The following is a 26,302-nucleotide window of genomic DNA, read 5'->3' on the forward strand; positions in this document are numbered from 1 at the left end:
TGAAAAATCCAGAACACAGCAGCTGTCTCTACACCTTAAAGAACTGAAGAATAAACAATAAATCAAACCAACTCCACACATAATAAGGGAAATCATCAAGATTAGAGCTGAGGTCAATGAGGTAGAAACCAGAGATAGAGTAGAATGTATCAATGAAACTAGAAGCTGGTTTTTGAAAGAATCAATAAGATCAATAAACCATTGGCCACACTAATCCAAAATAAAAGAGAGAAAGCCAAATTCATAAAATTATGAATGAAAGGGGAGAGATCACAACTAACACCAAAGAAGTAAAAACAATCATCAGAAGTTATTATCAACAGTTATATGCCAATAATCTAAGCAACCTAGTTGAAATGGATGCATGCCTGGAAAATTATAAACTCCCAAAATTGAACCAGGAAGAAATTGACAACCTGAATAGAATGATATCTAGTAATAAGATTGAAGCAGTGATCAAAAACCTCCCACAAAGGGAGGCCTGTGTGGCTCCGTTGGTTGGATGACTGCCTTCAGCTCAGGTCATGATCCAAGAATCCCAGGATCGAGTCTGGCATTGGGCTCCCAGCTCCATTGGGAGTCTGCTTCTCCCTCTGACCTTCTCCTCGCTCATGCTCTCTCTCACTGTCTCTCTCTGAAATAAATAAATAAAATCTTAAAAAAAAGCTCCCAAAAAACAAGAGCCCAGGACCTGATGGATTCCCTGGGCAATTTTATGAAACTTTCAAAGAATAAATAACACCCATTCTCATGAAGCTGTTTAAAAACATTGAAGCAGAAGGAAAACTCTCAGACTCCTTCTATGAAGACAACATTACCCTGATACCCAAATCAGGCAAAGACCCTACCAAAAAGGAGAATTTCAGACGAATGTCACTGATGAATATGGATGCTAAGATTCTCAACAAAATCATAGCAAACAGGATCCAACAGCACATTAAACACTTTATCCAGCATGGGTTCGCCTGTGTGGCTCAGTGAGTTAAAGCCTCTGCCTTCAGCTGAGGTCATGATCTCAGAGTCCTGGGATCGAGCCCTGCATCAGGCTCTCTGCTCAGCAGGAGCCTGATTCCTCATCTCTCTCTGCCTGCCTCTCTGCCTAGTTGTGATTTCTGTCTGTCAAATAAATAAATAAAATCTTAAAAAAAAAAGAATTTATTTTAAAAAAATTATCCACCATGGTCAGTTGGGATTCATTCCTGGGCTACAAGGTTGTTTTACCATTCACAAATCAATCAATTTGATAGAACAAATTAATATGAGAAGAGAAAAGGACCTCATGGTCCTCTCAATTGATACAGAAAAAGCATTTGACAAAATCCAGGATCCATTCCTCATTAAATCACTTCAAAGTATAGGGATAGAGGGAACATTCCTGAACTTCATCACATCTATCTATGAAAGACCCACAGCAAATATCATCCTCAATGAGAAAAAGCTTGTAGCCTTTCCATTGAGATCAGGAACACGACAAGGGTGCCCACTCTCACCACTCTTGTTCAACATAGTATTAGAATTTCTAGCAACAGCAATCGGACAACGAAGAGAAATAAAATGTATCCAAATTGGCAGTGAAGAAGTCAAACTCTCTCTCTTCGCAGATGACATGATTGTTTATATTGAGAACTCAAAACACTCCACCCCCAAACTACTAGAACTCATACAGCAATTCAATAACGTGTCAGGGTACAAAGTCAATGCACAGAAATCAGTGGATTTTTTATACACAAACAATGAAAATACAGAAAGGGAAATCAGAGAATCGATTCCATTTACTATAGCACCAAGAAGCTTAAGATCCCTGGGAATAAACCTAACTAAAGAGGTGAAGGATATGTATGTACTCGAGGAAGTGCAGAACACTCATGAAAGAAATTGCAGAAGACACAAAAGATAGAAGACCATTCCATACTCTTTGATCAGATGAATAAACATTGTTAAAATGTCTATACTGCCTAGTGCAATCTATACTATTAATGCCATTCCGATAAAAATTCCACCAGTATTTTTCAAAGAGCTGGAACAAATAATCCAAAAATTTCTATGGAACCAGAAGAAACCCAGAATCGCGAAGGAAATGCTGAAAAACAAAAATAAAACTGGCGGCATCACATTACCTGATTTCAAGCTTTACTACAAAGCTGTGATCACCAAGACAGCTTGGTACTGGCATAAAAACAGACATGTAGACCAGTGGAACATAGTAGAGAGCCCAGATATGGACCCTCAACTCTATGGTCAATTAATCTTTGGCAAAACAGGAAAAAATATACAGTGGAAAAAAAAAGTCTCTTCAATAAATGGTGCTGGGAAAACTGGACAGCTATATGTAGAATAATGAATCTCAACCATTCTCTTAAACCGTACACAAAGATAAACTCAAAATGGATAAAGGACCTCAACGTGAGACAGGAATACATCAGAAACCTAGAGGAATACATAGACAGTAACCTTTCCAATATCAGCCACAGCAACTTCTTTCAAGATACGTCTCCAAAGGCAAAGGAAACAAAAGCGAAAATAAACTTCTGGGACTTCATCAAAATCAAAAGCTTCTGCACAGCAAAGGAAACAGTCAAAAAAACAAAGAGGTAACCCACAAAATAGAAAAAGATATTTGTAAATGACAGTACAGACAAAAGGTTGATATCCAGGATCTATAAAGAACCCCTCAAACTCAACACACACAAAACAGACAATCATATCAAAAAATGGGCAGAAGATATGAACAGACACTTCTCCAATCAAGACATACAAATGGCTATCAGGCACATAAAAAATGTTCATCATCACTAGCCATCAGAGAGATTCAAATTAAAGCCACATTGAGATATCACCTTACACCAATTAGAATGGCCCAAATTATCAAGACAGGAAACAACATATCTTGGAGGGGATGTGGATAAAGAGGAACCCTCTTACACTGTTGGTGGGAATGCAAGTTGGTGCAGGCACTTTGGAGAACAGTGTGAAGATTCCTCAAGAAATTAAAAATAGAGCTTCCCTATGACCCTGCAATTGCACTCCAGGGTATTTACCCCAAAGATACAGATGTAGTGAAAAGAAGGGCCATCTGTACCCCCAATGTTTAAAGCAGCAATGGCCACGGTCACCACTGTGGAAAGAACCAACATGCCCTTCAACAGACGAATGGATAAAGAAGATGTTGTCCATATACACTATGAAGTATTATGCCTCCATCAGAAAGGATGAATACCCAACTTTTGTAGCAACATGGATGGGACTGGGAGAGATTATGCTGAGTGAAATAAGTCAAGCAGAGAGAGTCAATTATCATATGGTTTCACTTATTTGTGGAGCATAACAAATAGCATGGAGGAAAAGGGGAGTTATAGAGGAGAAGGGAGTTGGGGGAATTTGGAAGGGGAAGTTAACCATGATAGACTATGGACTCTGAAAAATAATCTTAGGGGTTTGAAGCAGCAAGGGGGTGGAAGGTTGGGGGAAACAGGTGTTGTGTATAAGAGACGACACAGATTGCATGGAGCACTGGGTGTGGTGCAAAAAGCAATGAATACTGTTATGCTGAAAATAAATTTAAACAAAATTATTATGAGATATTAACTGGATTAGGCCCTTTCTACATTTAACAGCTGTTGATATGAAACCTTTATTTGATATCCTAAAAGGACATGGTTCTCCTTTTACTCCTCAAGTTTTAACTGACAGCGCTAAGGCAGCATTGCAATTAGTCAATGATAAATTGTCACCAGCACAACTTTATCAATATGATCCTACCACACCTATATACCTACTATTGTTAATGCCATCAAAATTACCCTTTGCAGTGATATGGCAAATTCAAGGACCCCTGGAATGGATCCATTTAGCACTACATCACTTGCATATTATTACCGGGCAAATAGAATTGTTAATGCAACTGATCACTAGGGTTCACCAGCAAATTGTTCATATTCCAGGTAAAGAAACTGATTGTTTAATTTTACCAATGTTAACTATTGATTGTGTGCAGACATTATTCAATTTTTTTATTTTTTTATTTTTTATTTTTATTTTTTTATTATTTTTTTCCAATTTATTTATTTTCAGAAAAACAGTATTCATTATTTTTTTCAACACTAGTGCTCCATGCAAGCCATGCCCTCTATAATACCCACCACCTGGTACCCCAACCTCCCACCCCCCCAGCCACTTCAAACCCCTCAGACTGTTTTTCAGAGTCCATAGTCTCTCATGGTTCACCTCCCCTTCCAATTTACCCAAATTCCCTATTCCTCTCTAAAGCCCCTTGTCCTCCATGCTATTGGTTATGCTCCACAAATAAGTGAAACCATATGATAATTGACTCTCTCTGCTTGACTTATTTCACTCAGCATAATCTCTTCCAGTCCCGTCCATGTTGCTACAAAAGTTGGGTATTCATCCTCTCTGATGGAGGCATAATACTCCATAGTGTATATGGACCACATCTTCCTTATCCATTCATCCGTTGAAGGGCATCTTGGTTCTTTCCATAGTTTGGCGACTGTGGCCATTGCTGCTATAAACGTTGCGGTACAGATGGCCCTTCTTTTCACGACATCTGTATCTTTGGGGTAAATACCCAGGAGTGCAATTGCAGGGTCATAGGGAAGCTCTATTTTTAATTTCTTGAGGAATCTCCACACTGTTCTCCAAAGAGGCTGCACCAACATGCATTCCCACCAACAGTGTAAGAGGGTCCCCCTTTCTCCACATCCTCTCCAACACATGTTGTTTCCTGTTTTGTTAATTTTGGCCATTCTAACTGGTGTAAGGTGATATGTCAATGTGGTTTTAATTTGAATCTCCCTGAGGGCTAATGATGATGAGCATTTTTTCATGTGTCTGATAGCCATTTGTATGTCTTGATTGGAGAAGTGTCTGTTCATATCTTCTGCCCATTTTTTTGATGTGTTTGCCTGTTTCGTGTGGGTTGAGTTTGAGGAGTTCATTATAGATCCTGGATATCAACCTTTTGTCTGTACTGTCATTTGCAAATATCTTCTCCCATTCCGTGGGTTGCCTCTTTGTTTTTTTGACTGTTTCCTTTGCTGTGCAGAAGCTTTTGATTTTGATGAAGTCCAGAAGTTTATTTTCGCTTTTGTTTCCTTTGCCTTTGGAGACGTACCTTTTTTTTTTTTCTAATTTATTTAGTTTCAGAAAAACAGTATTCATTATTTTTTCACCACACCCAGTGCTCCATGCAAGCTGTGCCCTCTATAATACCCACCACCTGGTACCCCAACCTCCCACCTCCCCGCCACTTCAAACCCCTCAGATTGTTTTTCAGAGTCCATAGTCTCTCATGGTTCATCTCCCCTTCCAGTTTACCCAAAAGCACATACCCTCCCCAATGTCCATAACCCTACCCCCCTTCTCCCAAACCCCCTCCCCCCAGCAACTCACAGTTTGTTTCGTGAGATTAAGAGTCACTTATGGTTTGTCTCCCTCCCTATCCCATCTTGTTTCATGGATTCTTCTCCTACCCACTTAAGCCCCCATGTTGCATCACCACTTCCTCATATCAGGGAGATCATATGATAGTTGTCTTTCTCCGCTTGACTTATTTCGCTAAGCATGAATTACGCTCTAGCTCCATCCATGTTGTCGCAAATGGCAAGATTTCGTTTCTTTTGATGGCTGCATAGTATTCCATTGTGTATATATAACACATCTTCTTGATCCATTCATCTGTTGATGGACATCTAGGTTCTTTCCATAGTTTGGCTATTGTGGACATTGCTGCTATAAACATTCGGGTGCACGTGCCCCTTTGGATCACTACGTTTGTATCTTTAGGGTAAATTCCCAGTAGTGCAATTGCTGGGTCATAGGGCAGTTCTATTTTCAACATTTTGAGGAACCTCCATGCTGTTTTCCAGAGTGGTTGCACCAGCCTGCATTCCCACCAACAGTGTAGGAGGGTTCCCCTTTCTAAGAATCCCAGGATCGAGTCTGGCATTGGGCTCCCAGCTCCATTGGGAGTCTGCTTCTCCCTCTGACCTTCTCCTCGCTCATGCTCTCTCTCACTGTCTCTCTCTGAAATAAATAAATAAAATCTTAAAAAAAAGCTCCCAAAAAACAAGAGCCCAGGACCTGATGGATTCCCTGGGCAATTTTATGAAACTTTCAAAGAATAAATAACACCCATTCTCATGAAGCTGTTTAAAAACATTGAAGCAGAAGGAAAACTCTCAGACTCCTTCTATGAAGACAACATTACCCTGATACCCAAATCAGGCAAAGACCCTACCAAAAAGGAGAATTTCAGACGAATGTCACTGATGAATATGGATGCTAAGATTCTCAACAAAATCATAGCAAACAGGATCCAACAGCACATTAAACACTTTATCCAGCATGGGTTCGCCTGTGTGGCTCAGTGAGTTAAAGCCTCTGCCTTCAGCTGAGGTCATGATCTCAGAGTCCTGGGATCGAGCCCTGCATCAGGCTCTCTGCTCAGCAGGAGCCTGATTCCTCATCTCTCTCTGCCTGCCTCTCTGCCTAGTTGTGATTTCTGTCTGTCAAATAAATAAATAAAATCTTAAAAAAAAAAGAATTTATTTTAAAAAAATTATCCACCATGGTCAGTTGGGATTCATTCCTGGGCTACAAGGTTGTTTTACCATTCACAAATCAATCAATTTGATAGAACAAATTAATATGAGAAGAGAAAAGGACCTCATGGTCCTCTCAATTGATACAGAAAAAGCATTTGACAAAATCCAGGATCCATTCCTCATTAAATCACTTCAAAGTATAGGGATAGAGGGAACATTCCTGAACTTCATCACATCTATCTATGAAAGACCCACAGCAAATATCATCCTCAATGAGAAAAAGCTTGTAGCCTTTCCATTGAGATCAGGAACACGACAAGGGTGCCCACTCTCACCACTCTTGTTCAACATAGTATTAGAATTTCTAGCAACAGCAATCGGACAACGAAGAGAAATAAAATGTATCCAAATTGGCAGTGAAGAAGTCAAACTCTCTCTCTTCGCAGATGACATGATTGTTTATATTGAGAACTCAAAACACTCCACCCCCAAACTACTAGAACTCATACAGCAATTCAATAACGTGTCAGGGTACAAAGTCAATGCACAGAAATCAGTGGATTTTTTATACACAAACAATGAAAATACAGAAAGGGAAATCAGAGAATCGATTCCATTTACTATAGCACCAAGAAGCTTAAGATCCCTGGGAATAAACCTAACTAAAGAGGTGAAGGATATGTATGTACTCGAGGAAGTGCAGAACACTCATGAAAGAAATTGCAGAAGACACAAAAGATAGAAGACCATTCCATACTCTTTGATCAGATGAATAAACATTGTTAAAATGTCTATACTGCCTAGTGCAATCTATACTATTAATGCCATTCCGATAAAAATTCCACCAGTATTTTTCAAAGAGCTGGAACAAATAATCCAAAAATTTCTATGGAACCAGAAGAAACCCAGAATCGCGAAGGAAATGCTGAAAAACAAAAATAAAACTGGCGGCATCACATTACCTGATTTCAAGCTTTACTACAAAGCTGTGATCACCAAGACAGCTTGGTACTGGCATAAAAACAGACATGTAGACCAGTGGAACATAGTAGAGAGCCCAGATATGGACCCTCAACTCTATGGTCAATTAATCTTTGGCAAAACAGGAAAAAATATACAGTGGAAAAAAAAAGTCTCTTCAATAAATGGTGCTGGGAAAACTGGACAGCTATATGTAGAATAATGAATCTCAACCATTCTCTTAAACCGTACACAAAGATAAACTCAAAATGGATAAAGGACCTCAACGTGAGACAGGAATACATCAGAAACCTAGAGGAATACATAGACAGTAACCTTTCCAATATCAGCCACAGCAACTTCTTTCAAGATACGTCTCCAAAGGCAAAGGAAACAAAAGCGAAAATAAACTTCTGGGACTTCATCAAAATCAAAAGCTTCTGCACAGCAAAGGAAACAGTCAAAAAAACAAAGAGGTAACCCACAAAATAGAAAAAGATATTTGTAAATGACAGTACAGACAAAAGGTTGATATCCAGGATCTATAAAGAACCCCTCAAACTCAACACACACAAAACAGACAATCATATCAAAAAATGGGCAGAAGATATGAACAGACACTTCTCCAATCAAGACATACAAATGGCTATCAGGCACATAAAAAATGTTCATCATCACTAGCCATCAGAGAGATTCAAATTAAAGCCACATTGAGATATCACCTTACACCAATTAGAATGGCCCAAATTATCAAGACAGGAAACAACATATCTTGGAGGGGATGTGGATAAAGAGGAACCCTCTTACACTGTTGGTGGGAATGCAAGTTGGTGCAGGCACTTTGGAGAACAGTGTGAAGATTCCTCAAGAAATTAAAAATAGAGCTTCCCTATGACCCTGCAATTGCACTCCAGGGTATTTACCCCAAAGATACAGATGTAGTGAAAAGAAGGGCCATCTGTACCCCCAATGTTTAAAGCAGCAATGGCCACGGTCACCACTGTGGAAAGAACCAACATGCCCTTCAACAGACGAATGGATAAAGAAGATGTTGTCCATATACACTATGAAGTATTATGCCTCCATCAGAAAGGATGAATACCCAACTTTTGTAGCAACATGGATGGGACTGGGAGAGATTATGCTGAGTGAAATAAGTCAAGCAGAGAGAGTCAATTATCATATGGTTTCACTTATTTGTGGAGCATAACAAATAGCATGGAGGAAAAGGGGAGTTATAGAGGAGAAGGGAGTTGGGGGAATTTGGAAGGGGAAGTTAACCATGATAGACTATGGACTCTGAAAAATAATCTTAGGGGTTTGAAGCAGCAAGGGGGTGGAAGGTTGGGGGAAACAGGTGTTGTGTATAAGAGACGACACAGATTGCATGGAGCACTGGGTGTGGTGCAAAAAGCAATGAATACTGTTATGCTGAAAATAAATTTAAACAAAATTATTATGAGATATTAACTGGATTAGGCCCTTTCTACATTTAACAGCTGTTGATATGAAACCTTTATTTGATATCCTAAAAGGACATGGTTCTCCTTTTACTCCTCAAGTTTTAACTGACAGCGCTAAGGCAGCATTGCAATTAGTCAATGATAAATTGTCACCAGCACAACTTTATCAATATGATCCTACCACACCTATATACCTACTATTGTTAATGCCATCAAAATTACCCTTTGCAGTGATATGGCAAATTCAAGGACCCCTGGAATGGATCCATTTAGCACTACATCACTTGCATATTATTACCGGGCAAATAGAATTGTTAATGCAACTGATCACTAGGGTTCACCAGCAAATTGTTCATATTCCAGGTAAAGAAACTGATTGTTTAATTTTACCAATGTTAACTATTGATTGTGTGCAGACATTATTCAATTTTTTTATTTTTTTATTTTTTATTTTTATTTTTTTATTATTTTTTTCCAATTTATTTATTTTCAGAAAAACAGTATTCATTATTTTTTTCAACACTAGTGCTCCATGCAAGCCATGCCCTCTATAATACCCACCACCTGGTACCCCAACCTCCCACCCCCCCAGCCACTTCAAACCCCTCAGACTGTTTTTCAGAGTCCATAGTCTCTCATGGTTCACCTCCCCTTCCAATTTACCCAAATTCCCTATTCCTCTCTAAAGCCCCTTGTCCTCCATGCTATTGGTTATGCTCCACAAATAAGTGAAACCATATGATAATTGACTCTCTCTGCTTGACTTATTTCACTCAGCATAATCTCTTCCAGTCCCGTCCATGTTGCTACAAAAGTTGGGTATTCATCCTCTCTGATGGAGGCATAATACTCCATAGTGTATATGGACCACATCTTCCTTATCCATTCATCCGTTGAAGGGCATCTTGGTTCTTTCCATAGTTTGGCGACTGTGGCCATTGCTGCTATAAACGTTGCGGTACAGATGGCCCTTCTTTTCACGACATCTGTATCTTTGGGGTAAATACCCAGGAGTGCAATTGCAGGGTCATAGGGAAGCTCTATTTTTAATTTCTTGAGGAATCTCCACACTGTTCTCCAAAGAGGCTGCACCAACATGCATTCCCACCAACAGTGTAAGAGGGTCCCCCTTTCTCCACATCCTCTCCAACACATGTTGTTTCCTGTTTTGTTAATTTTGGCCATTCTAACTGGTGTAAGGTGATATGTCAATGTGGTTTTAATTTGAATCTCCCTGAGGGCTAATGATGATGAGCATTTTTTCATGTGTCTGATAGCCATTTGTATGTCTTGATTGGAGAAGTGTCTGTTCATATCTTCTGCCCATTTTTTTGATGTGTTTGCCTGTTTCGTGTGGGTTGAGTTTGAGGAGTTCATTATAGATCCTGGATATCAACCTTTTGTCTGTACTGTCATTTGCAAATATCTTCTCCCATTCCGTGGGTTGCCTCTTTGTTTTTTTGACTGTTTCCTTTGCTGTGCAGAAGCTTTTGATTTTGATGAAGTCCAGAAGTTTATTTTCGCTTTTGTTTCCTTTGCCTTTGGAGACGTACCTTTTTTTTTTTTCTAATTTATTTAGTTTCAGAAAAACAGTATTCATTATTTTTTCACCACACCCAGTGCTCCATGCAAGCTGTGCCCTCTATAATACCCACCACCTGGTACCCCAACCTCCCACCTCCCCGCCACTTCAAACCCCTCAGATTGTTTTTCAGAGTCCATAGTCTCTCATGGTTCATCTCCCCTTCCAGTTTACCCAAAAGCACATACCCTCCCCAATGTCCATAACCCTACCCCCCTTCTCCCAAACCCCCTCCCCCCAGCAACTCACAGTTTGTTTCGTGAGATTAAGAGTCACTTATGGTTTGTCTCCCTCCCTATCCCATCTTGTTTCATGGATTCTTCTCCTACCCACTTAAGCCCCCATGTTGCATCACCACTTCCTCATATCAGGGAGATCATATGATAGTTGTCTTTCTCCGCTTGACTTATTTCGCTAAGCATGAATTACGCTCTAGCTCCATCCATGTTGTCGCAAATGGCAAGATTTCGTTTCTTTTGATGGCTGCATAGTATTCCATTGTGTATATATAACACATCTTCTTGATCCATTCATCTGTTGATGGACATCTAGGTTCTTTCCATAGTTTGGCTATTGTGGACATTGCTGCTATAAACATTCGGGTGCACGTGCCCCTTTGGATCACTACGTTTGTATCTTTAGGGTAAATTCCCAGTAGTGCAATTGCTGGGTCATAGGGCAGTTCTATTTTCAACATTTTGAGGAACCTCCATGCTGTTTTCCAGAGTGGTTGCACCAGCCTGCATTCCCACCAACAGTGTAGGAGGGTTCTCCTTTGGAGACGTATCTTGAAATAAGTTGCTGTGGCTGATATCAAAGAGATTACTGCCTATGTTCTCCTCTAAGATTCTGATGGATTCCTGTCTCACGTTGAGGTTTTTTATCCATTTTGAGTTGATCTTTGTGTACGGTGTAAGAGAATGGTCGAGTTTCATTCTTCTACATATAGCTGTCCAGTTTTCCCAGCACCATTTATTGAAGAGACTGTCTTTTTTCCACTGTATATTTTTTCCTGTTCTGTCAAAAATTAATTGACCATAGAGTTGAGGGTCCATATCTGGGCTCTCTACTCTGTTCCACTGGTCTATGTGTCTGCTTTTATGCCAGTACCATGCTGTCTTGGTGATCACAGCTTTGTAATAAAGCTTGAAATCAGGTAAGGTGATGCCGTCAGCTTTATTTTTGTTTTTCAACATTTCCTTAGCGATTCGGGGTCTCTTCTGATTCCATACAAATTTTATGAGTATTTGCTCCAGCTCTTTGAAGAATGCCAGTGGAATTTTGATCAGAATGGCATTAAAAGTATAGATTGCTCTAGGCAGTATAGACATTTTAACAATGTTTATTCTTCCGATCCAAGAGCATGAAATGGTCTTCCATCATTTTGTTTCTTCTCCAATTTCTTTCATGAGTGTTCTATAGTTCCTCAAGTACAGATCCTTTACCTCTTTAGTTAGGTTTATTCCCAGGTATCTAATGGTTCTTGGTGCTATAGTAAATGGAATCGATTCTCTAATTTCCCTTTCTGTATTTTCATTGTTAGTGTATAAGAAAGCCACTGATTTCTGCACATTGACTTTGTATCCTGCCACGCTGCTGAATTGCTGTATGAGTTCTAGTAGTTTGGGGGTGGAGTCTTTCGGGTTTTCCATATAAAGAATCATATCATCTGCGAAGAGAGAGAGTTTGACTTCTTCATTACCAATTTGGATACCTTTTATTTCTCTCTGTTGTCTGATTGCTGTTGCTAGGACTTCTAATACTATGTTGAACAAGAGTGGTGAAAGTGGGAATCCTTGTCTTGTTCCTGATCTCAATGGGAAGGCTGCAAGCTTTTTCCCATTGAGGATGATATTTGCTGTGGGTCTTTCATAGATAGATTTGATGAGGTTCAGGAATGTTCCCTCTATCCCTATACTTTGAAGCGTTTTAATCAGGAACGGATGTTGGATTTTGTCAAATGCTTTTTCTGCATCAAATGAGAGGACAATGTGGTTCTTCTCTTTTCTCATATTAATTTGTTGTATCACATTGATTGATCTGCGAATGTTGAACCATCCTTGTAGCCAGGGATGAATCCCACCTGATCATGGTGTATAATCTTTTTAATGTGCTGTTGGATCCTGTTGGCTAGGATCTTGTTGAGAATCTTAGCATCCATATTCATCAGTGATATTGGTCTGAAATTCTCCTTTTTGGTAGGGTCCTTGCCTGGTTTGGGGATCAGGGTAATGCTGGCTTCAGAGAAAGAGCCTGGAAGTTTTCCTTCTGCTTCAATTTTTTGAAACAGCTTCAGGAGAATAGGTGTTATTTCTTCTTTGAAGGTTTGGTAGAATTCCCCAGGGAATCCGTCAGGTCCTGGGCTCATGTTTTTGGGAGGTTTTTTTTTTTTTTTTTTTTTTTTTAAGATTTTATTTATTTATTTTACAGAGAGAAATCATAAGTAGATGGAGAGGCAGGCAGAGAGAGAGAGAGGGAAGCAGGCTCCCTGCTGAGCAGAGAGCCTGATGCGGGGCTCGATCCCAGGACCCTGAGATCATGACCTGAGCTGAAGGCAGCGGCTTAACCCACTGAGCCACCCAGGCGTCCCTTTTGGGAGGCTTTTGATCACTGATTCAATCTCGTTATTAGATATCAGTCTATTCAGGTTGTCGATTTCTTCCTGGTTCAATTTTTGTAGTTTATATTTTCCAGGAATGCATCCATTTCATCTAGGTAGCTATGCTTATTGGCATATAACTGTCCGTAATAACTTCTGATGATTGTTTCTACTTCCTTGGCGTTAGTTGTGAACTCTCCCTTTCCACTCATAATTTTATGAATTTGGGATTTCTCTCTTTTCTTTCGGATTAGTGTAGCCAGTGGCTTATCGATCTTATTGATTCTTTCAAAAAACCAGCTTCTAGTTTCATTGATACGTTCTACTATATCTCTGGTTTCTCCCTCATTGATCTCAGATCTAATCTTGATGATTTCCCTTCTTATGTGTGGAGTTGGTTTGATTTGTTGTTGATCCTCCAGTTCTTTAAGGAGTAGAGACAGCTGGTGTGTTCTGGATTTTTCAGTTATTTTGAGCAAGGCTTGGATGGCTATATATTTTCCCCTTAGGACCGCCTTTGCTCTATCCCATAGGTTTTGGAGCGAAGTGTCTTCATTCTCATTGGTTTCCATGAATTGTTTCAGTTCTTCTTTGATCTCCTGGTTGATCCAAGCATTCTTAAGCAAGGTGGTCTTTAGCTTCCAGGTATTTGAGTTCCTTCGGAACTTTTCCTTGTGATTGAGCTCCAGTTTCAAAGCATTGTGATCTGAGAATATGCAGGGAATAATCTCAGTCTTTTGGTATCGGTTGAGTCCTAATTTGTGACCCAGTATGTGGTCTATTCTGTAGAAGTTTCCGTGTGCACTTGAGAAGAATGAGTATTCTGTTGTTTTAGGGTGGAATGTTCTGTATATATCTATGAGGCCCATCTGGTCCAATGTGTCATTCAATGCTCTTGTTTCTTTATTGATTTTCTGCTTCGATGATCTGTCTAATTCTGAAAGAGGCGTGTTAAGATCTCCTACGATTAGTGTATTCATATCAATATGACTCTTTATCTTGATTAACAGTTTTCTTAAGTAATTGGCTGCTCCCATATTGGGAGCATAGATATTTACAATTGTTAGATCATCTTGGTGGATAGTCCCTTTAAGGATTATGTAGTGTCCTTCTGTATCTCTGACTACAGTCTTTAGTTTGAAGTCTAATTTATCTGATATGAGAATCGCTACCCCAGCCTTCTTTTGAGTCCCATTGGCATGAAAGATGCTTCTCCACCCCTTCACTTTCAGTCTGCTTGTATCTTTTTTTTTTCATTTTTTTTCCAATTTATTTATTTTCAGAAAAACAGTATTCATTATTTTTTCACCACACCCAGTGCTCCATGCAAGCTGTGCCCTCTATAATACCCACCACCTGGTAGCCCAACCTCCCACCCCCCCGCCACTTCAAACCCCTCAGACTGTTTTTCAGAGTCCATAGTCTCTCATGGTTCATCTCCCCTTCCTATTTACCCAAAAGTCTGCTTGTATCTTTAGGTTCAAAATGGGTCTCTTGTAGACAGCATATGGATGGGTCCTGTTGTTTTATCCAATCTGCAACCCTGTGCCGTTTTATGGGTGCATTTAGGCCATTCACATTGAGAGTGATTATTGATAGATGCGTTTTTATTGACATCGAGTTACCTTTGAAGTCTTTCTTTCTGTAGACTGTCTCTATATTTCTTTTCAATGCTATTCTTGGGATTTTTCCTCTTTTATAGAACCCCCCTTAATATTTCTTGCAGTGTCGGCTTGGTGGTTGCATAGGCTTTTAAGCCTTGCCGGTCTTGGAAACTCTTTATCTCTCCATCCATTTTGAATGTCAGTCTTGCTGGATAAAGTATTCTTGGCTGCATGTTCTTCTCATTTAGTGCCCTGAATTTATCTTGCCAGCCGTTTCTGGCTTGCCAGGTCTCTGTGGACAGGTCTGACGTTATTCTGATGGGCTTCCCTCTGTACGTAAGGAGCCTCTTTGCCCTGGCGGCTTTCAAGAGATTATACCTACAATTATAATTTCTCAATTTGACTATCAGGTGTCGTGATGTTTTTTTGGAGTGTATAATCTTGGGTGGAGATTGTGCAGCCTCTAGTACATGAACGCTGGTTTCATTCGCGAGATTCGGAAAATTTTCATGAAGGACTTGTTCCACGATATCTTGTAGATTTCTTTCTTTCTCCTCCCCTTCAGGAATTCCAATAATTCTGACGTTGGAACGCTTCATGGCATCATTTATTTCCCTGATTCTGCTTTCGTGGGATCTAAGCTGTTTGTTCCAGGCCTCCTCCTGATCCTTTCTCTCTATCTGTTTGTCTTCCAGATCACTAATTTTATCTTCTGTCTCAGTTACCCTAGCTTTGAGAGAGTTTAGATTAGATTGGAACTCATTGAGAGCATTGTGGACATCCTCCCTGGTAGCTTTAAGCTCCACCCTAACATTGTGAACATCCTGTCTGGTCGCTTTCAGTTCGGCCCTAATCAATTCTGTTTGGTCATCCATGGCTTTCTCCAACCTAGCTATTGCCTGGAAAATTGTTAGCCTGAATTCTCTTTCCGACATATTGTCTATGTTGATAGCCATTAGCTCTGTTGCAGAAGGTCCATCCTCTGTATTTTTCTTTTGTTGGGCATTCCTCCTCCTAGTCATTTTGGTGGGAGATGACTGAACAGATGTAGCTGGATGTATCAACTCTGGTGCAGTCAAGGTGCACCCTGGAACACTTCTGAGCAATCAGGATTCCCCACCCAAACGAGAGACAAAAGAAAAGAAAAAGAAAAAGAATAAAAGGAAAAGAAGAAAAAGAAGAAGAAAAAAAGATAAAAGAGAGAGGGACAGGAAAGAAAGGGAAGATGAAAGAGAAGTTTCAGCCCAGATGGGCCCCAAGGTAAGATTTATGAAGTAGACAAACAAAAAGAGATAGAAAGACTGATGCAATTATATGACAAGAAAAGAAGAAAAGAAAAAAAATATATATATATATATATATATATATATATATATATATATATATATATATGGAAATAAAGAAAGAACCTCGTCAAAAAGTACCACAAGTGTAAAATTTGTATGCTATCAGGACAAACTCAAAAAACACAGAAACACAGGTGGAAGAAGATGGGAGAGTTCTTATAAATTCTCATTGTGTGCGAGGAAGGTTGTTTTGATTCTTCCTGGATGTATCTTGATATCTTTGTTAAAGGACTCAACTTTCCTAAGATAAAGGGGATTAAAAATTGGTTTACCTAGAGGGGTAGTATTGATTGGGGAAAGGGGATTACTTTGAAGTTAACTCTATATGAATATTAGAGGATAAAAATAAAAAGGAATATACTAGACTAAACTAAACTAAAATTTTAAAAAAAGGAATTCAAAAAATAAAAATGCAAAAGAAAAACATAGGTGTATGTATCAAAAAGTTCAGGTTAGAAAGGTATTATGGAATTTGATGTACTGTGCAGCTCGCAGTGGTGGTAAATAGGTTAGAAAAATTACCTATGTGTAATATATATATATATATATATATATATATATATATATATATATACCGGAATAGTGGAAACAAGTGAATAATACAAGTTTTCCTATGAAGTAGTGGTGGTTCTCTTGTAGTCCTTTTTTTTTTATTTCTTTCTTGGTTTGTTTTCTGGGGGATGGGCCTGCCACGTGGGTTATCAGTCAATGATGTTTCCTGAGTTGAGTCCCCCGCCCCCCTCAAGGGTGTGGGCTCTGGGGAAACTGGTTTTTTTCAGGCTTTTGTTCTCTGGCGGTTTTTTTTTTTTTTTTTGCTTGTTCTCTTTTTTTTCCTCTCACCTTGACCGCCTTTGATGGTTTTTGTAGTATTAAAAGAAATCAAACCGCACCCTGATCTCCGTCTCAGAGAGAAGCCTCAGTCTGGGTGCAGAAGCTGAATAAATTCCCCCTTGGACGCTGGCAGAGCAGGTTCCAAGTTGCAGACCCTGGGGGCACAGGATCTTTTGCTCATCCCCAAATCCAAGGCAGTGGCGGCTGTCTGGGAGCTCCTGACTGCCAGAGAGGTTCCAAGCAGGGATCGCACACTGAGATTTTGCCGCTGGCCCGGGCTGGGAGTGCCCGGCTTGCGCGCACCTCTTTTCAGAGGTGGCTGTGGGTCAGGCGGGCGTCTGGGGCACTGAGAACAGGGCGCTGGTCCATAAGCCGCAGGCTGGGCTTTTGCGCGCCTCTGTCCAGGGAAGAGTTTCGAGCGCGCGCGGCTTAGACTTTGAAACAATGGCGCAGGTCAAGAAGCGCCCCCGGGCCTTAGTAACCCAGGAGAGCTCGAGGGACATGCGCTCGCATCTCAAGTTTTGTGGTATGGCTAGCACGCGTTCTGCAGACTGGCGCAGCTCCCATCCCCTCACAGGAGCCGGAACCCACATGCTCTGGGGCGTACTGGTGGCTTAGGGACCAGGAGCTGGTTTCTCCGCTGCACTCTCTCTGCCTCAGCACCGGGGAGGCCGTCTGGGACCGGGGACTTAAGCCCCTGTCCCTAGCCGCCCCAATTCCCAAAATTTCCCCCTCAATCCTTTGCTCTTTTGGAGTGCTTTCAACCAGTCTCCAAGTTAATGCTGGTCCCCAGGCGCAGGGCACTCTCGCTCGTAATGGGATATTACTTTCCCACCGGTCGCCTCTGGTGGCTCCCTCCCCCTTTGGTTTATCTTCTGATATCAGTCCGCTGTTCCCATTCCGCTTTACCTGCTCACTATCGTCTTCTGCCCCTGTAGAGATCCAGACGTGTATAATTCTGATCTCAGGCTGATTTCATGGGTGATCGGAGTTCTTTGGTAGGTAGTTAGCTCACTTTGGGGTACCAGCTGAAAGGACGCCTCTTCCTAGTACCCCGCCATATTGCCCCCCCCGACATTATTCAAATTTAACCTTGATGGCAGATAGCTCTTTCTAATTACCCAGAAGAACTTCGATACCATTTGCAGTGGATAAGTTATTGCATTTATTTTCTACCATTTCTATTGTAATAAATGATCCTGTTCAGACAAGTCCCCTTGCTTCTGCTATTAATGTTTATGAAGATGCTGATAAAAGAGGACATACTGGCATTTATAAATCTTCTCATTCGGGTCATGAGTCTTTTTGAGCATTTTATGCCACTACGTCTATCCAGAGAGCTGAATTAAAAGTAGTACATTTAGCCCTGGAGAAATTTCCTGAACCATGTAACTTATACAGTGATAGTCATTATGTGGCACATGCCATTCCGTTGTTACCACTGCTTATATTCTTACTAATGATGAGGAACATTTTCATCTTTTTAGAAATACTCAATGTTTGCATCAAAAAAGAGCTAATCCTATTTATATCATGCATATTTGAGCACATACAAACTTACCTGAACCTTTAACTGAGGTCAATGCTATTACAGATGCATTAACTCACATACAATTGTCTTAACCACTAAGTTTGAGCAAGCTGCTCAAATCATGCTCATTTTCATCAAAATGCAGCGGCTTTACATAAACAATTTCAGGTAAGGAGAGAGGAAGCTCGGCAAATAGTTAAGAACTGCTCCACTTGCTCTGTTCATCATCCCCAACCAACTTATGCTGTGAATCCTCGAGACTTAATGCCTAATCATTTGTGACAAATGGATGTAACTATTTTTCCCCTTTTGGAAGACTTAAGTATCTCCATGTTTCTATTGATACCTTTTCTGGATTTTTACATGCTATGGCACACTCTGGGGAATGCTTTCCTGATGTTCAGGATAATTTGATTTCAGCATTTGCCACTCTGGGCACCCCAAAAGCAATAAAGACGGATCATGGGACTTCCTATACATTTCAAGCTTTTCAAACCTTTTGTGTCATTTTCAACATAGCACACTCTACACGCATTCCATATAATTCTCAGGGTCAAGCCATTGTTTAACACTCAAATAGTACTCTTAAATCTTTAAAATTAAAAAAGAGGAGATACTACAGGGGAATGTAAAATATTCTGCACATGTGCATTTAACTTTAACCCTATATGTTCTAAATTTTTTAAATGTGGATGGTATCAGTCAGACAGTGGCTGAGCGCTTCTGGCATCCTGATTTTTCTCCACTTCCATATGCCCAGTGGAAAGATCCTTTGACCAGATTATGGAAAGGTCCATACCCAGTACTTCAAAAAGGGTGAGGGTTTGTTTGTATTTTCCCTCAGGATGAGGACACCCTGCGATGGCTCCCAGAAGGATGTTGCCGACTTCTTGCTGCTATGCCAGAGAATAGCAACGATGGCTCTGGGTCAAAGGAGTCAGAGAAGACGAAAACAAAGGAGACGTTTACCCCTCTTTCGCGTGGGACAGATGAGAAATCTTATAATTCAAGCCATGAACCTGTTCAACCAGGCTCGGCCCAATGAGGCCATTCTGGTTGTCTTATATGTTTTATTGGCTTTAGTTAATATGCCTAAGGTTCAAGCCACTCATTACTGGGCTGAATTTCCTTAACCTCCATCAGTGCACCAAATTACTTGGGATGATCCCACGCCCTGAATTCATACTAATATCCCAGAACATTTTGGAGGTATTGTCACAGAGGGAATAGAGCATGCCAAACATTATATGAATTGGTCTGGAATTTCGGCACAAGTCCCTTTTTGTTTTCAAGACCCCTCTCATGAGCAAATTTTAATGAATGGCTGCATGATGATTGAAGAAGTTCCCCTTATAGTGTTGTCTCTCAAAGTAATTCCTCATACAGGGGCCATTGCTAGGTGAATGGAGGAATGGAATATTTATGAAATTGTTGGAGAGGAAAACCCTACCTTTAGTGGATTAGGTATGTGCCCCCAGAGGTATTTACCTTGTCCTGGGAGTCTTCTCTGTTCCAGGTCCCATTTGGAAGGAACGTATACAAGATGTGCTGCAGATTATGTCTCCGCCATAATTATTAGGCGTTCCTGGATTCACTATTACTGACTGGTCTAATGCGTCTAAAGTTCAAATTAAAAGACCCTTTGTTCATCTTTCCAGAGACTCTCAAAAAGGTCATCTATACTTTCATAACACAACACTTTCTTCGAGACTCTTTGCTACAGAAGAAATGATTCATCCTGAGCTGTGTAAGCTGGTAGCTTCCTTGGGCCCCGCCACACACAGAGTAGGAGACAAGACTCTGGATGGAACTGCTTGGGAGGAATTTTCCGTGAAAGCTTGTGCTCCCTGCCCCTTTTTATTAGTTGTGGGCCTGGTACAATTTCACCTTCGGAGTTTAAGGGGCCAAAATGAGAATATCTCACATATCACATAGAGTGTAATGAATGTGTATTAACTAATTGCATACCCATTTCTTCTTCTGTTCTAAAAGGACGCCCCATTATGATATATTAATAATGCAACCTCCATATTTATTCCTCCTGGTGGAAGTGGAGGATCCCTGGTATGACTCAGGAGCATATAGACCAAAAAATTTTAAGCCGGTTGGAAAGATTGGAAGAAGCAGTAGAATTTTTTGGGGGGGGGGCAATTATCAGTGTTAAGAGTTCAAATGTCTTCAGTATGTCATGGAGGATTTCAACATATATGTGTCACTCCCTTGAAAGCCTTGAATTATTCTTGGGATGCTGTTAAACATCATTTGCAGGGAGTATGGTTTCATAGTAATGTAAGTCTAGATCCTGCAGAGTTGCAAAAGGAAATTGCTAATATAGGACATTCACAACTAGATGTACAAAATCATGCTACTACAGTATCTCAGATTTTGGATGAGTTGCATGGGTTTAATCCTAGAAATATAATGAAATATTCCTTTTGGATTTTTATCATTATATTCATTGTCTTGGCTATATTGATTGTAGGATGTGGAGTTTCCTTGTTTCGTACAGGACAACAACGACTGCAGGCTCAGGGACAAATTCACATGCTTGCTTTATTTAAAAAAGAAGGGGGAGATGTTGGACGCTATGATATGCTTGGAGTCGTGGATCAAACCAGGCCCTGACTTGTGTCTCCTTTAATGTCTGGACATCTTGACAAGGTGTTAAGGATGGGAAATTTGAGTAACACTGAGAAAGGGTCTCTGCTATGTGTTGTGTGCTCACCTATGTGACTTCCCACACGCTCTCCCTACAGAAGGGAACAATGTGGTCAGGGTCATGAGTTCGTAGTTGGTTCTTGTCATTCCTGTGTCTCCCATAACCCACTCCCTGGTTGATAGTCTTGCTAATGGCTTTAGCCAAGACTACCTGGCATCACGAGGTTTGCTTGTAGTTAATGTAAACTTGTTATAGAAACTTGTGGTCATCTGACTAGATACTGATGTATTACTCCTCCCGTTGTGGTCTGCCTTATAAATGATTATAAGATGTGGAATAAAATCGGTACTGTTGGACATCATCCTCAGTGCTGCTCCTGCCCCCATCTCTTTGTCTCTTAATTTCTTTTCACCATGCTCTTAACCTCACTGATCGATTTGTCACACCGGCCATCACATTGAGGTGGACTTTGGCATTTGAAAGTTTCCTCTCATGTTTGTCATAACCGGACGATGTATAAATAGCCTACCATGGCCCTTTGCATTGGTACATCTTTGTGTCAGTCAAGAAGTGGGTGCTGAGAAAGAAAAAAAATGGTACACTTCTGTTTGGGGAAATAGGGACGGTCATCTGGGAGACACTGAGTGGAGAGAAATCAGGTGTGCCCCCAATTTTGAGCAGTGAGTACAGGTTTATGAAAGAAAAGCACAGGCACGTGTTTTGCAAGGATAACGATGAGTGCTGGCAGTTAACAGGTGTTGCGTTTTCTCTCTTTCAGTCCAGAGAAGATGGATGTGTACCAGGTGGTGGTGGATCTACCACTGAGCATGTCCATGGGCCAGAAGTCAAAAGTTCATTGTGCTCAGACACTTGAAACAGGAAATGTGCCTAGGGTTTCCTTCCTGATTGACCTTCACACTCTAGTTTCAGAGGGGCTATCTTAGCAAAGCTTCCATCGCTATGAATCATCCTTGAGAATTCTCGTCCATTTCTTTTCTGCCATCTTTCTAACAGGAAAACAGCAATGATCCAAGTGTGATTTACTACTGTCCCTTTTCACTGTCTGGGGTGCTGGCAACCTGCTTCGGGTCCCTTCTGTGCCTGGAAGGTGGCAGTTTCGTAGTTCCTGGGTCATCCAAACTACTTGAGCCTTCAGATTGCATCCCAGTATCAAGAAGACATGAGGACGTCCAATCTAGATGGTACTTAGAGTCTCATTTCTGGGTAGACCTGAGGGTTGACTTGTATTCTTGGAGGAACACTTATTTTGACATTTTCATTAGTACTGCAAGGAGAAACGCAAAATAGAAGCCATTGGAAAATTTCTAATTTAAAATACTCAAGAGTCCAAACAGTGCATTTCTTGCTCTGATGCTGTGGTCTTTCCTCATCTGTTCTCACAGAGAGATTCTGGAGAAATGGCAAGACTCATGACGTTGTGTTCTGGTGCCTCTGCTCTTCCTCTGGAAAAGAGCCTGCTGTCCCCTTGACCCTGAGTGCAGAGGAGCTGGGTGGGTCTGCTGTTGTGCTGGGTGGATGAAAGTCCCTGGTCAGGGAAGGAGGAGAATGCCGCTCCACACAGACCCTCTGGGGATGCCCAGGGCTTTCCCTGCAGAAGCTCAGTGCGGCTCCAAGAGTGGGAGGTAGTTCTGGACTCCCTGACCCGTGTTTCTTTCCACCTGTAGGTGGGAAGAAATACCGGCACTTCTGAATCATCCTGATGGCCTCCAAGAGCATTGGCGTGAGCCCATCTGGTGTGCCTTGGAGGTGTTTGTGAGTGAGACAAGTATGCTCCGGGTGACCCTGTCCTTTGGGAGTCCTGGCCTGCCTCTCTCAGGGTCTTAGCAGCATACCCTGGTTGAAGTGTATAGTTCCAGGGCACCCTGGGAAGGGGATACTTTAGGTTCCAGGTCATTGCTGGGAACAAGGAGATCTGTGGAGGCCTAGGCCAACCCAATGGAAAGAGAGATGCTTTCAGTCTTGCCCTCAAAACTGAGAGATTATTTCACACCTGGAGGCATCCTCCCACTTCCCAGGACCTGCTGCCAAGAGAGGCCCTGCCTCCTGGGAAATCTAGGCATCTGTGGACCTTGGCCACTTCCGAGAAGTCTGTGCTCAGTGGCCCTCAGTGCCAGGTGGGCCTGCAGCAACCCGGTATCCACATCAGCCAGACCTGCTTGTCACAGCCCCTTCTTAGGTCTGAGAAAGCCTGTTTATAGCCCTTTGTGATGAAGCCCCTTAATTTGTTGTCATATCTGCCCCTTCTTTGGCGGCTCCCAGAGGGATGTCATGTCTCATCAAGCACCATGTGGGTTCATCTCTGAGCCGAGGGCTCTGTTTCTTCTCCCCTCGCTTGTGGGGGCTCCTGCTCAGGTCAGCTGGGGAAGTTAGAGTGTGATGCCTCTGGTCAGCAATGATAGGAATTCCTTCTCCAGGCAGAGTCCCAGGCTGGCAGAAGAAGTGGGCGTGTTCCCTGGACTAGCCCCCCAAAATGGGTCAGATGGCCTTTTAAAGTCTGGGGAGGTTAAGTGTTCCAAACATCACAACAGCACGTGGGCCATAAATTAGTTGGATTTTTCTGGAATCATCAGACAACCCTTGCAAAATGTGAGGATGAGTGAAATGTGCTGCCTGGAGTGGAACTTGTCTTGGCGTCTGGGGCTTCTGTCCCTAGGGGCTATCCAGGCCAGTGGAGTGGGGCTAAGGGGCAGGTTATTTGGGAATGATGTGCCTTGGTTCCGAGGTGCCCTCTGTGTTTGAGCAGGAAGGCGGTGGCTCCAGACCGATTGGCTCCTGGGCCCATGTTGGTCACCACGGTGGTTGAGTTGAGAGGAGCACAGGGCCAGGCAGCTGGATCTACGGCTACTCAACTGTTTTTGCTGGCCTGAATCCAAAGCCTGGGGCTCCTGGGCAGAGCCAGAGTCACAGGGCCCAGGCAGATGTTCATAGGAAAGGACTGGAGCCATGGAGGGCGGAAGCAGGCAGACCCAGGCAGCCACAGCAGCCTGCCAGGTCACCGGGGTGCCGTAGCCTAGCTCTATGCTCTGTGCTTTATTGGAGGGTTGGTGTTTATCAGAGCAAAATGCACACAGTGTGAAGTCTGCCATAGCCACAACCCTGAAGTGGAAGGGTGTTGTTGAAGTGGAAGGTAGTTTTTTTTTTTTTTTTTTTTTCCTGTTGAGTTCCAGGGTCGATGAGAGGCATCTCTTACCAAGGAAAGACCAGAGGCCCATTTCAGCTTCATGGAATTCTTGGCAGCCAAATCGGCAAACATGCATTAGGGGAATGTCTTCCAGCAGCAAAGCTAGGTCTATCACACATGGCCGGGCCCTGTGGTTTTGGCCTCCTTGAGCCTGCACTCACTGCTGGGAGGGAGGGGCCTACTTTCCATCATGGATGACTCTCTGTCTCCCCAAGTGTGGGCCCTGAGACCTCAACTAAATGCTCTCCTTGTTTTTACAGGTGGTGCTTCGAGGCTCAGGAGACGTTGCCTCATGGGCAGCATCCAAAGCATCTGGCCTCTGTCACTTCAGTGCAGATTGAAGTGCAGCACATACAGGAGTGTGACCCCTGTCATCTTCCTCGTGCATGTGTATCATAGTAGTAAGTTGTCTTGGTTCTGAACCTCCCACCTTGGTTGAGGTTCAGGCTTTGACTTGGGTGTCTTTCTTGCTGGCTTCTGTCTTTCTTCTGGAGGGAAAGGTACCCTCTTCTTGTCAATTAAATTAGAGATATACCCTTAAATAGAACATCTAGAGTTTGATGCTTGGGGAAAATTACTTAGTGGCCCATATGGAGAAGGTTCTGGAAGTCCCTGCCCCACACAAAACTTCTGAACTCCAGGTTGCCTATGGTAGCAGAATCCTGAGATATTGCAGGCTGACATTATGAACAGACATTCTCTCTATGATCGACCTTCTGCCCACACTTGCTTTATTGGGCCATTCATCTAGAGCAAAGAATCCCGGGCTTCTTTACAAATGGATACCTGAGTGGATTCCACACATGTTCTCTCTCTCTCTCTTTCTCTTTCTCTCTCCCTCTCCTTTTTTTTTTTTTTTTTTGGTGGGGGCGGGAGTGGGAGTTGCAGAGGATGAGGGAAACCCTTAAGCAGGCTCCACATGCTTTGCATAGCCTGACACAGGGCTCAATCCCATAACACTGACATTATAACCTTAGCCAAACCCAAAACTTGGTCTCTTAACTGTAAGAACCACACAGGCTTTCCTTGACATGCTTTGTCTTTTTTTTTTAAAGATTTTATTTATTTATTTGACAGAGAGAGATCACAAGTAGGCAGAGAGGCAGGCAGAGAGAGAGGAGGAAGCAGGCTCCCTATTGAGCAGAGAGCCCGATGTGGGGCTCGATCCCAGGACCCTGAGACCATGACCTGAGCCGAAGGCAGCGGCTTAACCCACTGAGCCACCCAGGCGCCCAACATGCTTTGTCTTAATGGAAGGGAGCATACAAACCCCCTCGTGTTCTAAAGTCTTCTGAATCTGGAAGTATTTCCACGTCTGCAGTGGTCATGCACCATCTCAGGCCCAGAGATACATAGCTGTACTTGGTGGTGGAGAAAACCCCTTGGCCCCCACGTTCTCAAAGATGGGGAGAAAGCCCTCACTTCCTGATGCTGAACTGTAGAGGTTTTCCTGCCCTGGTCGCAACAGGTCTTCCAGAAGAGCACCCTTGTATAAGATGAAATTAATTTGCCAGCCCCTGGGTGGCACAGTTGGGTAAGTATCTGCCTTTGGCTAAGGTCAGGATCCCTGGATCCTGGGGGATCAAGCCCTGTATTGGGCACCCTTATCACTCTTCCTCACTGCCTGACCCCATCTGTTCTTGCTCCCTCTCTAGCTCTGTTGCTCTCAAATAAGTGAAGTAAATGGATATATTTTTAAGCATGTAATTACTTTGTAAATCCTTTGCAATTTGTGAGGACAATATTTGTAGGATTAAGGACACATGAGAGGTAGATCACAGATGATGTGTTTGTTGAATCTTTTGGCCATTCATCCTTGTGATCTACATATTTCGATAGGTTAATGTTTTTGTGAGCATACATCTATGTCCTTGTGTTCTGAGATTCTGAGTTAACCCTCCAATCGATGTTCTCATGGATCCCAGGCAGTGTTACTTCCTGTGATCTGACTTCCTACCAAGA

The sequence above is a fragment of the Neovison vison genome, chromosome 2 (genome assembly GCF_020171115.1).
Source record: "Neovison vison isolate M4711 chromosome 2, ASM_NN_V1, whole genome shotgun sequence".
NCBI classification, from domain to species: Eukaryota; Metazoa; Chordata; class Mammalia; order Carnivora; family Mustelidae; genus Neogale; species Neogale vison.